The sequence below is a fragment of the Calonectris borealis genome, chromosome 4 (assembly GCF_964195595.1).
Source record: "Calonectris borealis chromosome 4, bCalBor7.hap1.2, whole genome shotgun sequence".
NCBI lineage: Eukaryota > Metazoa > Chordata > Aves > Procellariiformes > Procellariidae > Calonectris > Calonectris borealis.
The window spans coordinates 79717967-79732694 of record NC_134315.1 but is presented as its reverse complement, the minus strand read 5'-3'; the positions used below and the strand labels follow the sequence as shown (position 1 = coordinate 79732694).

General features: G+C 37.0%; 1 long non-coding RNA gene across 1 annotated transcript in view; it reads right to left on the bottom strand.

The window, feature by feature from the left end:
- The window catches only part of LOC142082259 (uncharacterized), a 150618-nt gene that overhangs the window by 93814 nt on the left and 42076 nt on the right, over nt 1-14728 (bottom strand). Inside the window, exon 3 of the long non-coding RNA XR_012673632.1 lies at nt 8936-9015. This is a non-coding gene — a long non-coding RNA (uncharacterized LOC142082259). The remainder of the gene's footprint in view (nt 1-8935; nt 9016-14728) is intronic.

Genomic DNA, 14728 nt, shown 5'->3' with positions numbered 1-14728 from the left:
CGTAGGCGAACGGTTCTGTATGATGTTTTACCCTCCAGAGAATGTACTTTGGGTTTCTTGAAATGCCCTAGATTTTCTAGTGCATTCATCAACATTTACGAGCATTTAAAATGACCACAGTGTGGCAGACTGCTCAATTCCCGAATGTGAGTCTGGTGGAATGAATATTTGGTGTAATGAGTAATTTTAAGTCCAGAAAGAAAGGCGGATGTTTCCAGGCCAGTATCCGTTTTTTCTCAAATTGAACATTAGTGCTTTTACATTGTTCACTGGATATATTATCGAATTTAAAAAAAAAAGTCTTGTGTTGCTGCTGAGTCAGAAACAGTGCTCAGTATGCTGTGAAATGTTTGGTGTTTGTTCACACATTTCAGTCCTAAAAAATAGCACTCAATTATTTTATATTCAAAACAAAATGACCTCAGGAGTGTTTGTGTGCATGCACACCTAAGTTATTTTGGTTTTTTTTCTGGATAAAGAAAGGTAATGGTTAATTAATGGACATTAATGGAGAACTAGGAGAACACATTGTGCTGCGGTACAGTCCAAATACAGCTGGAAGGTTACAATATAAGTGACACACATGTAGAGAAGAAGGTGTTGATAAACCCCTAGCTATTAATAATACCTAGATCTATTTTCATCTTTAAAATAAATCAAAACCTGAGGATAATTTTGTCTAGTGCAGAGGTTCATGACTTATTTTTTCCCTATAAATAAAGAAACCTACGGAAAGATATGCTAATTGCTGGAAAAATAATTTTTTATGTTGTAAACAATAATTTTAAGCAGGTTGTACACAACCAGAATTTGCCCAAGGCAAAAATGGAAAATAAGAAACTTTATGGCATTCAGAATCAGAATAATAGATGCATTGGTATCTTTTCCCAGCATGGACAACCTCACAGGACTATGGCAGTTATAAAACAATTGCCACTTTTCAATATTATTAACAATTTGCTAAGCCATCTTAGTTTTAATCATTCACTTCCTGTTATTAATGGATACACGTGAGTTTAATCTCAGAAAATCAGTAATTTTTGGAAAACAAGAGTCAACATAATGTCAGCATATGCTCAACTCTATGGTATTTCTAATAATTTTTTCTAACAGAAAAGCTTATAAGCATAAACAACACATAGCATTTTTGATCAGGTGCTCATCAGCTACTCTGATTTTCAGGTCTGTTCAAGACAGTTAATATTTACAGTTAAATGCAAATCTCTTGCCTATTAAATAATTTGAATATTGGAACACAGAGCTTAAACTGAAGCTCTCTGCTAAATTACTTGCATGCACAAAAGAATAGTCTCAGATGCCATTTTTTTAAAAGATGAGAAACAAATAGGTAACATTTCTAGTTTCCAAGAAATTCCCCACTATGAATCCACATAATTTCATGTCTTATGTGAAAGTTCAAAATTATTTTCTCCATTATTTTTGTGGAGTTCTCCACCATTCTTTACTTCCTTTGCCAGTTTAAAACTCCAAGAGATTTTCCATGTGGTAGTAAAATAAAATAAAAAGATCAGTGTAGAAATGGATAAATTTACCTACTGAATAAGAATGCCCTGAGAAAAAAATGCAGATCAAAGAAACACCAAGAACAGAACAAAAGGGCAACACAAATTCTTTAACCACATGGAGCAAAATCCTGATCCCAGCTAAGTCAATGGGAGCTTTACTAATTTACCACTTATGTCAGCAGGGCAAGGATTTCACCTCACATAGAAATCTGCAGGACCACAAAACACAACTGGTCATGAATTCACAAGCACTGAACTGGTGTCAGCAGTTCTGTAGTATTTTCAAGCCTGTAGTTTTAAAAAATGTGATCAACAAAACAATAGGAGGCATTCATCAGATTTACTAATGTCATCTTCTGTTAGGCACTTGCTCTTTTCAATGTGCAGAAGTACAGATACTTATCTCAGCTGGGACTTTGTTGAGGCTCAAGTTACTGTCTTGGCCCTTGTGTAATCAATGTGGAGAGGCGTTCTTAAAAAGAAATTAACTCCATCCCCAAACAAATGCCTAAAATACGTGGACTGGATGCTAAGCCTACAGGATATTTGGACAGATTAGGATCAAAGAGTTTTTAACAGTATGGGGAGTGCTGGAAGATGGGTGATTATACATCTCCCTCTCTCTCTTTCTTACAGGTGTCTCTTCAGTACAAGTATTGCAAAATCTTTGGCATGTAAATTATTTTTTAAAAAGGCTGAAGCTATTATGGGAAGTGAAATTTTAATTTTGGTCGCATTAGGATAAGTACATGGTTAAGTTACAAACAACTCTTCATTAAGCTAGATAGTAAAATAAAAAGGCAACTTAGCAAACAAAGAAACAGAATACATGCCTCTGGTTCTGGACCTGAGGTGTTTTTTGTGTTATAGTATATCCTGGTATATTCACTGAGTATATCCTCAATGAATTCTGAGAGGACTTAATAGCTCTAAAAACATGCTGCCTGGGCGTGCAATGCCAGCTCAGTCTCAGAAGCTATGTAATCATGCTAATTCAGTGCTGCACCTGCATTTGCTCCTCATCTAGCTAGACTTGATCTGGTATGAGAAATGAAGTCCCAGGACCCCAGACACATACTTGTGCCACTCCAAACTCATCTAGGTTTGCAGAGGTTGGATCAGATAGTTCTGTACTTATGACATGGATCATCAACAAACCAGATAATCTATTCAAGGATAGTGAAGAGATGATTGTTGTTATTTTGGTAGCCATAAAGATCTTGAACTTTAGGTAGATGCTTTTTCAAAATCGACATGAAGGTTTCTCAAAGGAAGAGATCATTAGTCATCTCTTCCTGTGTTTTAATAAGCTGCTATTTACCCTGGCAGAATTAGATACAGATCACTGTGTTTTGGATGTGTATTACTGGAGTTAGATGTGACTCCTCTGTATTTAACCTCAACTGAATAGAGGTATAAATACAGGTTTGGATGGCAGCTGGTAGATGTTTGGATGGATAACATACGGACAGTAGCAAGAGTAGCTTTATTTTTCTTGGCGACCTTTATAATAGTTTCTATTCCTTTGAACACTCTGCCATAAACTGTGTACCAGAAGGCAGAGAACATGAAAGTGCTTTAGGACTAAGTTCACAACCACAGTGAGGATTAAGGGCATTTCCAAGGCACATTGTAACTTTTTTTGCAGATATTAATTTGAATGTTTGTGTCCTACTTCGATATTTATTACTTTCCTCTGTTTTAATTTTTTGCCATTATTCATGATCTCCCTTTCAGACACTATAGTGTGTATGAGATGCATTATATTTTTTGACAAAGCATATTTACCTCCTGAAATAGCATAGTTAAGCCAAACAGGCAGTGCATTATAATGAACACTTACCTACATATACACAGAATGCTCACAGACCACAGAAGATGTGAGATAGGCAGAGGGCAAAAGGGAAAAAAAACCCCAAGAAATCATGTGTTAAGAGAGAAGCAGAAAGATACTTTTATATTAGACTGTAGGACGTGGTAGGTTTCCATGCTTCTATTTCCCCTCTGCATTTTAGAGCCTGGTGCAATCTCTGGAACACCTGACTCTGATCCCTGTCACTCAACGTCTAGCACAGACAGAAAGACAGAAAGACAGCTGGAGGCGTACAAGACAATAGAGCTAAGACAAGTTAGTAGGCAACAGTGCTAAGCAGTATTCTAAATGGATTTGCTATTCCATGATGTCTTTCTGCCACTGGAGACTTCATGCCCTGACCAAGTCCTACTGGCACATCATGCCAGTAAAAAAATAAAATCAAAGAGACTACATTTACTTTTTATCCTCTTTTATGAAAGAGCTAAGCAGACTAGCATATTACAGACACTCAGCAATGTGAAGACCCTATGCAATCCTGTACTTAGCTGCAACAACTAAACTGGCTAGTGGATTTCATTTATTTTCTGCTAAAAGATGGTCAATTTGTCACTAAACACTTCAAAGTTACTTATAGAATATTATCATGTTTATTTTCTCTCAAGTTTTTCGGAAACTTGAGCTGTGTTGTTTGGTTGGGCTAGGCTGTAGCTGTTAGATGCTTCTGTTTCCTTAGTTGATGAAGACACAGATGAGTCTGACACAAAATTTGTTTTGAATTGCTAAGTCACTATCCATGAACAGTGATATCTGAAGTTATCTGTAAATCTTCATTACCAGTGAAATCTAATCTTTGTTAATGGCTGAGGAAGGGGAAGATCCTAAAGTGCACAGCTACTGACAAGGCAATTGCCTTTTTCAAAACACAAATTCCTGAAGAAATGTTTGGTATATTGTTTCCGTGTCCAACTTCCAAGCCCAAAACAAGATTAGCACTTTAACTAAGTCTAGTGCTGTCCAATAGAGGGCAACGGTACACAACCCATATAAGCTAATATACTATATGCTCTCCCTAACAAGGCCTCTATTTCAATACAGAAGATATGGTACAGTTAAAGGAGATCAGTCCAGACACCAGATGCCAAACCATGTAATTATCACCTAGCCCACATATATGCTGCTGCAGAAGCGGAACTCAAATGCCATAAAACTTTACAGTTTGAGCTAAATAAGAGATATTTAATGACTACCACATAGATACTAGCTAATTATTCCTGACCTCAACACCATGGGGTGGACAGATGTCATTATCTCATTTTACAAATGGAAGAAAATATGACAATGAAAGAACACGTGAATTGCCCAAGGCTGTTGAGACAATGGTAACAATGGACTTCAATGCAGGCATTCCTGGCTCTTACCTTCACCTATAATCCAGTAACTATTTATAGTAGGAGTGCATACTTAACAACCAGCACAATTACATTCTTACAGCTCAGAAAAGAAATAGCAAGGAAGCTCCAAATCCTTTGAAGAAACAATCTAGTAATTCAAGAGACTGATCAAGTTATGGCCCAGTCTGCCATACAAAATTCACCAAATTCTATGACAGAGAATGCTTAGGAGTTGTTTACTGATAGTAACGATAGCAGAGTGAATAGGGATTAACCTCAAAGGGCAGTAGAAGGATTAGTTAATAAAATCGGAAGAAATATAAGGGGAGTCTACATTTGTCTTATCATAATGGAAGCACCTGTCCTCTCCCATGTCACCAGTCTAGTCTCACTTAAAGTCTATAATAAAGCAAACAAAACCTATCCAAATTAACAGAATCTTTGAGTTTCCCCATGAGCCACTGCCAAATCATCACTGGCAATGTCTTCAGTCTTAAATAATTAAGACTTAGATGGTCTTGATGATGTCTGTTACTAAGGAGCACACGGTTTTTTGTATCTGTCCTAACAGTAACATAAAATATACACTCAGCTGCTACCAAGGTGCTCAACTGTGCCACTAAAGGTAAAAGAATAGCACAGCCGTATTCAAAGGCACCAAATGAAGGCATGTTTATGTCAAGAGTCTTTTCCATTAACCTGGGGAGAAGGTGACAGACATGAAAAATTATGTCACTGTAGATGGTGTAAGAGTTTCTTTTGTGACTCCTTGAAAACTGCTTCAATAAGAAGTTGCATGACTGATTTAAAAATGAGTGAGTAAAACTTGTCAAACTTGCCACTTCTTTCTCAACAAAGAGGAGTTGACAGTTAACTTCTGCTTCTAAACAGGTGGCATAACAATAAATGTAGATAAAATCAGTTTGCTGGCAGAGTATTTTTATAAACAAAAAGATTAAAGAAAAAATCTGTTCTAATGAATTAGCAATGCTAATTCCTGGAATCAGAAATCTTCTGGAAAAAAGAGACAGAAAGTACATGAATGGAAAACAACAGACCCCCAATGCTAATGAATCTTCCTTAAAAGCAAAGTAGCAAGGGACAGCCTTAGGATAACTAACAAACCTATAGTAAGTTTTTGTCAATACATGTCCACAAACTCCAGCCACTACAGACACAATATAAAATATCAGCTATTTCCATTCAAGATACTAAAAGTAAGTGGCACAACACAGACTGGAGAAAGAGAAGGAAGTTGGCATAATTAAAATGCATTATGTACACTGTCAAAAACCATGCAGACTTTGATGCTTCCAGCTTCCTTGCCATGCATGCCCAAGTTATCTTCCACTTCCAAATAGGATAATGACAGTATTATATAGCTGTTTATTTTAATTCCTTTTCTAACAGTAAATACAATACATGGAAAAAAGCAAAAACATTGCATCTGTCCTCCTGAAGATATCACTCATCCATGCCTCTTCTTTCCAATGGCTACAGATCATGGCTATTTCTTCTAAATCAAATATCATAGCATCAAGATAAACATTTCCTTAGGAAAAAAATTTCAGCCTTTGTATTTATGTGTGTACTGTCTATATTATACATAATTTTTTTTCCTAGTGAAATGATGTTGAAGAATAGCACCTGTCAGAGTTCAGATGAAAGGGAGTCCACATTGCTGGGGAAATAAGCTTTACATTCAAAAAAGCCCTAAGCCCTGCACCAATGACTTTTATTCTTGCAGTATATTTTTCAAGGGGAATGGAACTATAAAGACAACTTGAAGTTTCAGACCTTTGCATTCAATAGTTCCTTGTTCCTTTTAGTTCTCTTCACTATCCTAAGCAAAAGAGGAATATGGAAAAGTAAATAATCTGCAAATGCTGGCAGTTTCTATTTGATTTGACAGATAAGCTTTATCTGAATTAAGGCGTATAGAAGTGTTGGTACAGCAAGTGTTATTCCACTGGGCACAATGCCCACATTCAGAGTAGCTAAAGTAATGGAGAAATTACTCAGTAAAGTAAAACACGCATGTACAATTCCACGATGCATTCCCATACAGTGTAAGGAGTTTTAATTCCACATCTGTAGGATATCAAGACTGAGAATGGAAAATATCTATGGCATGGTTGGACTCCCGTAAAGTGGAAAAATATGAGACGGTAGGAGTTTTGTTTTCTGTTAATCATCTAACAAACCCATTAGTCGTGGAATGTTTCTAAACTAAGTGAATCTGTGAAGAAAGACATAAGAGCAACAACATTAAGAGGCAATAAAGCATGTTTCAAGAGTGAAATATTCCTTCTCCTATTTTAAAATACTTCTTGCAGCCATCTATGCAAAGATGGAACTATGGATCAAAACTTGGTCTTTGATTCTCCATGTTTAAGAGTTATGTACTTGAATTCACGATTATTTGGATGCAGTAAATTACTTTTTATAAAAAAAATTAAAGGGGCAGACTGATCATGGTGTAATCTGGATATAGTAATCCAGCAAGTATTACTTCCAATGCTGTTGCTCACACTTGGTAAAAAATAGCATCCCACCTATTGTACATCTTCCAAAAATACTGTAAAATATGTACTTACTATGGCAATGTGCTCCCTGGGGGATCTTTTGTGCATGACTCTAATAACAGCTAAAGGAAAAAATGGAAGAAATGCCACGAATTAATCACAAACTTAGAAATTATCCCCAAAACAACTGCACTGTAGTACAGTAGATATGCTCTACATAATGAAAACTACTGCAATATTTTGCACTCTATAGGGGTCAAACTGAAAGGTATATTTGGGGGGTATAATACAGTAACACGTCTTGTTGTGATCTGTTACAGTTTTAAAGTTTATACTTGCTTAAGCTAATGATAAAGTATTCAATTTCATGTAACGAGGTTAGGTATTGACAAGCAGAGCCTTTTAAAGCTGTTTGGGAACAATGTTAAAACTTTTGAAAGATAAGGTCATGACACATCTTGATGACACAGCAACAAAGAAATGGTGCTTCTAATTCAGTACTTTTACACTAGCTTTACAAAAGGAACATCTGCTCAACTACAGGTTTTCTACATTTCAGTAATGAAATATTCCAATTAACTCAGAAGTTAATGGGGTCACCAGGAAATACCCAAACACTGGAAATGTCACAAAGTAGAACAGCAACATCATCAGTACCGTTTAGTGACAATTCACTAAAGATGGTTGCTAATGATTTGCACCATTAACTGAGTGCAGAAATCGGTTCCCTACATGCGAGATAGGAAAAAAAAAGCCCAAATATGAAACTTGATTGTTTGGGGGTTTTTTTATGGTGACAACAATAGTGTTGAATCTTTTTCAGGTTGGGCTCTAGTTTCTGAAAGAAGAATCTTCATTTTCACATGGAGACCACTTTGGTTGTGGGCAAAGGCATATCTTTTACCTCAGCAAAACGAAAACACCAAATGGAAGACAAGTTCAGCCAGATTATAACTTCAAAAATGGGGTCTACATCTCATTTCTGATTCTGGAAAAAAACCCAAAATCAACAGACCCTACTTCTTCTCTGCTAATACTGAGTCTGCCTATGCAAAAACACCTTGGGAAGAACCTTCACAAATGCCAGAGGTAGACTTAGAGCTTCAGAAGTGTCACCTTACTAGTAAATAATCATACCGCTACTTTAATAAAAAAATAGTCTCTGAAAGCTTTTAAAACACATCCAGGTGTCCCTGCTTCACAAGCCTGGATGTTAATTGACACTTAATACCTAGAATGTCAGCAAATACTTAATGGTTGCAAAAGGAACATTACTTGCTTTGGTCATATGATTGTCAGCTGAAGATGACCAGAAAGTTTATTTAGATGACGTCTTAATTTCTGCTACCTCCACTATGTAAGGGTTTTATTTCTCACCACAAAATTGAAGAGGTCAGCAGAAAAGCTTGATTCTTAAGTACTTCATTGTCTGAATGAAATTAACCTATTTTGCCCTAAAACTTTTGGTCTTTTTTGTATTGTATATTTATTTTCCAAAATATAACATGTGGTCTTCCACAAGACCAATGTAAATTCACCTCTCTTCAGAGGCAAATAAAAAACTCATTTTCCATGTACAACTAATCCTGAATTCATTTCTTACATATACTTTAAAAGAAAATTCAATCTGTCCTGAGGGTGGATTTTCCTCAGATCTCTTCACTGGAGAAAACTGACCTCTAGATGTAGGATCTGTTTCCTGAGGATCGTCTGCAACCAGCCTTTAACATGCCATCTCAGTCTTCCCAATTAATGTCCTGAATAAAAAGAAATAGACAGTTACTGAGAAATGTTGGTCCAAGTTTGTGGTTTTGCAACCAGTAATCTCTGTCTCAAAAGTCCTTTTGCCCAGTATCACATTGTAAAGTCTAAAAATAACCTAGCCTCTATATTTACAGTGTTGGATAAGTTAAGTCACTAAATCCATGTTCAATGCATGTAAATAAAAATGACTTACTTTTCAGAAGCGCTGAGACCTGGAAACAGTAAAATGCATAAATGCCCATCATGTCTTAAAATCAGCCCACTGTTTTGTTGCCTGAATATCGTGCTGCGTATGTAATTTTAGCCACCTAGATTTTAAATGCTCTCTAAAAACAGTCTCAATAAAGTCGGTGACAATCTTAAATGGGAATTTAGAGGCCTGCTGGTTTTTCCCAGTTGTATAGGTGCTTTCTAGAAAGTACTGCTTTTCCAGCCAAAATGTTTTCCGATGTAGATATGACGCAATAGGCTGTAGGATTCAATATTACATTTAAGACTCAAATGCAGGTCTCCCTGCAATGAATGTACACAGTTTCCATTGACATTCAAAGAAGCTATGCATGTGCTAAAGGGGAAATCTTATTTGGCAAGTGACACTACCACACAGCATTGCAATCCACTGAGTACAGAGACAAATCCTGGTTTCATACTTCTGCAGTAGCAAAGCCCCCATTAGCTGACACTCCCTTCCCTGAACCAATCATGTATATATACTTGGTTTTGATTTAAATATTTTCCTGTGCAGGAAGGGCAGCAGAGGGTAATTTATTTTCACAGAAAAGGATGAGCAGCTATAACAATTAATGGGAACATAATTTTCATAACACTGGGATACTAAAAAGAGAAAGAAATGTGGGACAAGTTATGTAATGTGTACTTACTGAAATATGCTGCATGTCTCTGAAAGGAGACATGATCCTGCTCTCTCTGAAGCGAACAGGAGCTTTGCCACTGAGGGAGACCTCAGCTGCTTTAAATCACAAACTGATTTCCCCTAATTTATTCTAATTTACAGTAAAATATTCTTGTGAGTATGGGATATGTTAAGGTAGGAGAATTAAAAACGGCTGCACCTAATACCAGAATATCCACTGCAGGACATATTCCCACCTCATAGAGAATAGTATCATCCCTGTGACACTCAGGCCTAAAACTCAGTCATACCAGTAAGTACAAGAGCTGCCTTGCCCAAAACGACCCAGAATAAAGCAAGGTGAACACAGTTGCCCTGTGTCAGGACTGAAGGTTCCTCCAGACTTTGAGACATTAGTCTGACTCACTTACAAATAGCAACTGTACCCAGACGAGTAAGTGTCTTGGAAAGAAACCACTGTTACCTAGGATGACACTTGGAACTCTGCTGAAGTTTCCAGGATAGACTCACCTCAATTCAAGGGATAACAACATTTTTCCTCCCTCAGGGCGGCAGGAGTATCACATCATTTCTCCATTTTTCTTGTAAAATAGGATTAGGTACCTGGTCATAGGCACTCATGCACATGTCTGCATCAAGAAACAGGATTTTTAGCTCAGGTCTACTAGTCACTGGGGTCACCTTTCAAACCTGTATTACAGCCTACACAGTGACTTAAGAAAGGGATGCCAAATTATCTGAGTCCTTCCTACTGCAGCCTGCAACTCAGCAAGGAGAACAGCCTCTAGAGGGGTGATGTTCTTCATCCTTCTTCTGTCATGGCAGCATGGAAAGAGAGGCTTCAACGCTGTGACTCCAGGGGGGAGCTGAGGGGCTGTGGGAGCACAGGCAGGCTGATACGGAGAAAGCTGTCTCTCTTTTCTCAGTGACACAGCAGTTGCAGATTGTTTCACTGCTGCATGAAGGAGGGAATTGGAGACACTGTGCTTGGGGGTAACATAGCTCTTGTTTGTCCCGGAAGCCTGTAGCAAAGTTACAGTCTAAATCCCATTTAGGGGATGCAGACAGTGTTATGTGCTTGGAGAGAAGTTGTGTATCTCCAATGAAATTGGACCACAGTAGCTGTTTTGAATGCCACATTTCCTCACCACACACAAGTTACCTCCCAGGCCAGAGGAGGCAGAACTTGAACCTACAGCTTAACCTTCTGTATCTCACAAGTTTAACCCCTACATCACTGGCAATAAGCATCAACAAAAATGTTTGGTTTACTAGCCAAGAAGGAAATTCAAGTTACGTGGCACAGCCTGAAATTCTGTGAGTAAATCTGTTAGTATTTTTTATGCCAGATACTTCCATTACAGAAAACATAACAAGCAACTCTCACAACTCAAAAAGCCCATAAACCCTACAGATCTACTATGCTTACAACACGGTGCATCCCCTTGGTAAGATATCTAGCTAATCCTTAGCCAGTACAACAGTAAAAAACACTTAGAAAATATTCTCAGAAAGTACATATTTGGAAAATATGTCAGCTACGAAATTAATTTAATTTTATTTATTTACTAAATGTATGAAATTAATTTTACCCACTTTGTCCTACTATGCTTGGACATGTTTTAAGGGAAAAAAAGGAATATCTCATGAAAAAATAACAAAAACTTCCAGTAGCTGCTACATTAGTTATCATCAATTCTCCTGGTAGAATGTTTGCCAATATAAATCACATTTATATTTACGCTATGTACTTGTGATATGGCATACCAGGTGGTTGTGAAGCTGCAAGACTGTACTATGATCTGGTTTCCGTATTTCTAGAGCTGGGAAGAATTTGGTCAAGGATTAACCATAAAACAGATGGAAGAGACATTTTTTATTAGCAAAAAAAGAACTTGTTACTTTCCTCAAGGGAAAATAGCAAAATATTCTTCAGTTAATGTTTATAATAAAATGGATGCTGGTACACTCTAGGGCCTTGTGAAAGTAGTAATTAGAAGTTATGTTAGATTATATTCTTCATGTAGACCAAAGAATCTGCCTGGAACATGAATAAACCAAAAGAAGAAAATTCTACTTCAGAAGATCACAACCTCTGGATGAAGTTTATTATTATAGAAGAGGGCACGTTCTCCTTTCTGGGAAAATCCAATTGGCTTAAAAAACTTGTATGAATAAAAAATATACCCGAATAAGTTTACACCCCAGAAAGTTTATCAGTTGGTGTAAAGAATTAGAGCAAGTGATAAATGAAACCTGAGATTCTAAAGCAATATTGACATTTGTTGTCAAACCAGAAGTCCACTGAAGTACTAAGCAGAGGTCCCAGGCAAGATGATAAACTGTACAGAGTACCAAACAATGGAGGAACAAGCTGAAATAATACTGAACACCTGGTTTTAGCAAAATAGTAAAAAAATTGGAGACATCTAGATGTAAGACTACTGACAACACTCTTCTTATAATAAACTACTTTTCCTGCAACAGTTTTACACTATTTGTTTTTCTTTATTAATAGGTTGTACGAGATGGCTTTGCAATACGGCTTGCTTCTTTTATCCGTATCATCTCTATTCATCTGTTTATTTTATATCTTATAGAAAATATGCTTGCTTTATATATTTGTTTCAGGAAAAAGTGCTTAAAATAATTGAAACACTTCAGCAATAAAACAGGTACTGTGTGCTTCTTGCCGGATGGTAATGGTTGCCATGAAGTATTAGTATCAGCCACAGAAATGTTTTCACAGCAGGGCTACCTATGGCCGCCAGCCAGGCTGCCTGTTTTTGAAGCAAGTCAAAATGTTGATAACTGTTCTCTATCTTAAGGGTGGAAAAAAAAGGAAGCACTAAAGTAAGCTTTTCCACTTTATTTGTACTGGTTTTTTTATACAAGGGTGTTTTCCTGCCAACTTTTTCCTAAGAAAAAAGTTGGCCACCTGATTCCTTTTTTTTTTTTTTATTGACTATTTCCTGCCAACACAGTTCCTGTGAGTGCATGCCACAGTCTTCCTACTTAGCCGCAACTCATCTCCACTTCTCTGCCTTTACACTCAGGTGATATTCTCAGGTTGGCACTTTTTATGTTTAGTTTAAAATTATTTCAGCATGAAAAGCTATATAAAAGCCATACTTAATAAACACAGGCTTGATATTGCTCATGCTTGGATGTAAGAAAAATAGTTCAAGTTCTCTTCTTTCTGTTCAGATTTGTTTCTTGCTCTAAAAGCTTTTATTTTGTCCTGCAGACCACCTTTCTGCTGAAGCGTTCTCGAACTTGTGCTTCAACTAGTTCAGTCTTGCTTTGAAACTGTAACCCCCCAGCAATCAGTAGACCAAGCATGCAAAAAATTGAACAGGTGTTTACTGGTAGGATCAGAAGCTTATTTTTCTTTAAACCACAAATTATTTTCCCTACTGATTATTCTCAGCTTTGTTTACCAGTGTTTACCATTTTAAGGCTGATTTTTAAGTGGTGGAATTTTGCTGTCGTCTTTGTTTATTTTTAAGAGTTCACACTGTCCTGACTTAAAAACAAACATATGAACTGTAAACCACATATAAAGACTTGCCCTGCTCATAACAAAAGTCTTGTTGTCTTCTCTGAGTTAGTTTCAAACCACCAAATTTATAGAAGTTAGACCAACATTTTAAGCCTGGTGACTGAGTTCAGAGTTAGTTGTTGAGAGAAGCTTTTAAAACACTTTTCAGATAAATTTTATCAGACACAAGTTGAGGAACCCTTAGAAGCTGCAGAACAGCTTAATCGGTAGAGCCACTTCAAAGTTAGACTGTGACACTGCAGCCAACGTTCGGCCTGAACACCTCTGTGGCTGAGTCTGCGCTAGTGTTGCTCATCATGATGGCACGGCCATAATGCGTGAGGCAGCCATGCCAGACTTTGATTCTATTTCTACTCTCACAAACAGGAACTGTATTCAGCTAACTTTGCTGGAGACTCCTCTGATTCTTGGTAGTTTAAGGGAGAAAGAAGCCACATGCAGAGTTTTTGTCATCTAATGGCATTTCAGTGACTGTCTCCTAACTCCTACTGAAAAGCTACTCACATAATGAGTACCATCAACATCACTGGGTGTAATCGCCAAGCTTGTAGCTGCCTTAACAGATAGAAAAGAATTAAATGGATATGAAGAAGGCAAGTATTTTTCCTCTGAGCCAGGAACTGACGAAGAGCAGCAAAGCAGAGCCAGGACAGCAATGCTGTTAAGATTTCAGGATTTAATCTCAAGTTTCAAAGTTTTTTGTTTCAATTTCCAGCTCCTGCATTCAGAAGAATCTCAGCTTTCCATTAGTTTCCTTTCAGAAAACTGAAAAGACGCCTGAAGTTCATGTCAGACAAAAATGAGTATGTACTTTCCCTGCAATGCAGTTAAAAACACACATTATTTATAAACCATTGTCCAGACTGTGGATCTTAATTCTGAATGGTTGGATTTGTCAATACAAAGCTAGGAAAATAAGTATGAAATTAATCAGCTAATCTAATAGTATCAATGGAGCTCATAAAAATCAGATATACATTGAGGTTTGAGTTGGATCTGCATCTTCAAATACTTTAAAAACATACTACATATTTCACCATTTTGAAATGTATTTTGGACTAAAATTTCCCCCTTCACCTTCAAAAACAAAAGCCCCAAGATACTCCGCCAATTTGATGTTTAGCACTCTTCAGAAAACAGGAGAAGTTCAACATCTTGGCAGAATGGTAAGTTTAGAGTCTTTTCGTTGAACTAATTTTTCTTTTGGAATGTTTCCTTTTAAAAGCACAGTACCAGCACCAAAAGCTAATGAAATAGAATTGTCAGGTAT